The following is a 2,128-nucleotide window of genomic DNA, read 5'->3' as shown; positions in this document are numbered from 1 at the left end:
TTATTGGGACAAAGGACACAAGGATGGGTATTGTAACTCAAGAGCTGTTTTCTGGGGAAGAAATGTCTTCCCTGCAGCATCTTGGTAAAACTTGTATGGACGAGCTCACTCATTGCTTTTTTTTTTTTTTTTTTTCCAGAGTGAATGACTGATTTATTTTTGGGTATCATGTTTCTCTTACCATAGTTTATGCACCTAACATAATTTAAGATTAATCACATTAAAACGATCTGACACTTCTTAAAGCTGAAATTCAGCAGAATTTAAAATATGAAAGTTTATTTTGCACAGGAAACAAAACATTTATAATAAAGATGATTTATTTACTGCATATTACAGAGTAATGCTGTTCAATTAACAAGATTAGTTTTAAAAAATGTTGAGTTTTAGAGGAAAATAGAGTGCACAATAATCTTAACACCATGTTTAGGATAAGATACTGTCATTCATAAGGATTGGGCAGAATCAATACCTTTTATTGCATATACTTTCAAGACATAACCTGGACCAGGTTAGCTCTAATTAGTATCAAATTCTAATGATGGTGATTACATAGGCGTGGCCTTTTAAAACTGGGAGCATTGTGCTTGAATAAAAACCTGCTGAAATTGTGTTGTCATAAAAGTATAGATGAGAGTTAATAGTACTTTTCTGGGGAATTACTTAAAGGCACAGTGAAGTTAAGGACTATTTTGGTATATGAACTCAAGCCAATTACATTGATGATTGCCTTGGTGTCCTTGCATAGCCTAAGGAGGTCTACTGTGTTATGGTATACAGTAAGACCAGACTGTTATATCTGTCTTACAATTAGACAATCCCAGAAAGTAAACCTAGCAATGTATTACACTTCCACTTCTGATTTTGAGCAAAATCCCGTTCCTCTCATGGTTGATTGTGTTGTGGAGAGGAATTATTTCTTAAAAGACTGAAAACGTTAGCTTTTTGAAGAGAACTTAATCATGATTTCAAGAGTAAGGATCAGAGTGGTCTCCTTCACATGGGCTTCTTGGACTGCCTCCATCGGTCACCAGCCTTCTCAAAACTGAATCCACAACAACCTAATGAATTAAGGGGAAAAGGAGAGAAAGTGGAGAACACTGGCATTTCTAAACAAGTTTAAGTGGCACTTTCAAGTTTAGGAAAACTTCAGCTTCAAAGTTACTGAAATGATTAGCCAAATTTATAAAAGACTTAAATTTAGTCATGAGCTTTTCCCCTCCTTTGTTTCAGTTAGCTGACATCTACTTTGTGTGTAGGAATAATATGCCCGTCATTCAGTCTTTCCAATGGTCTTCTTCCGATAGTGGAGTATTGTAGTTGTTACCCAAATATTTAAAGCCAGCATGATCACAAAACGTATAAGAATTGTAAGGTCATTGGTGGTCATTAAAGTTGTTACTATTCTTGTTGCACAAGTGTTTGAAGCAAGGCTCCAAGTCAGCACACTCACAGCTCCCAAGTCCCTTGTCTTCCACAGGCACTGGAGTTGAGCAAACTTACTTGCCGCACTAATGAGAGTACATAAATTCATGGCCAGATCGATGATCCATTTCTGCAGAGTGAGGACAAACCAAGAGGAAACAAATACAGCGAAGTAGGGTGCAGCCTGTTTCACGTTCCCATTAAAATGGAAGACACAGAGTAGGAGGATGACATCTTGTGCAATGAGAATGGGGTACTCCAGATAGGTCAACAGAGGGTAGTCATAGTGACACTGGTACCTGAGAAACACCAGGAACCCGGCCAGCTCCAGAAGTAAACTCGGGAGGCTGAGGCCCCGCGCGCTTCGCGCCGCCAGGAGAGCCGCGATCTGCGGCAGCTTGAGCGCGGCGCACACGCCCAGGGTACTCCAGTGGCAGAACCACAGCAGCGCCGCGTTCATGGCGCGGCCGGGAGCCGGAGGCGTGGGCGCGGCCGACCCGCAGCTGCGAGAAGGGGCGCCGCTCCCTCGGCCGCCGGGCTGCGCCGAGACCTTCCGCCTTCCCGGCCGCGCCCGAGCGGTACCCCCCACTCATTGCTTTTGAAAGAGGAGATTCTTTGGGGGTGGGGGAAAATTCGAGGAGGCTGAGTTCTACATCTGGGATGCTGTGGTTGAACCCAGAGAAAGCAAATCAAATGTGGGTGT

General features: G+C 42.7%; 1 pseudogene; it reads right to left on the bottom strand.

Moving 5' to 3' along the window:
* Positions 1-456: 456 nt before the first annotated feature.
* LOC143676224 (solute carrier family 66 member 3 pseudogene) lies at positions 457-1,900 on the bottom strand (annotated as a pseudogene).
* Positions 1,901-2,128: the final 228 nt, after the last annotated feature.

Source organism: Tamandua tetradactyla, chromosome 3 (genome assembly GCF_023851605.1).
Source record: "Tamandua tetradactyla isolate mTamTet1 chromosome 3, mTamTet1.pri, whole genome shotgun sequence".
Taxonomy (NCBI): Eukaryota; Metazoa; Chordata; class Mammalia; order Pilosa; family Myrmecophagidae; genus Tamandua; species Tamandua tetradactyla.
The sequence above is the reverse complement of the archived record's forward strand: the minus strand, read 5'-3'. Positions and strand labels throughout refer to the sequence as shown.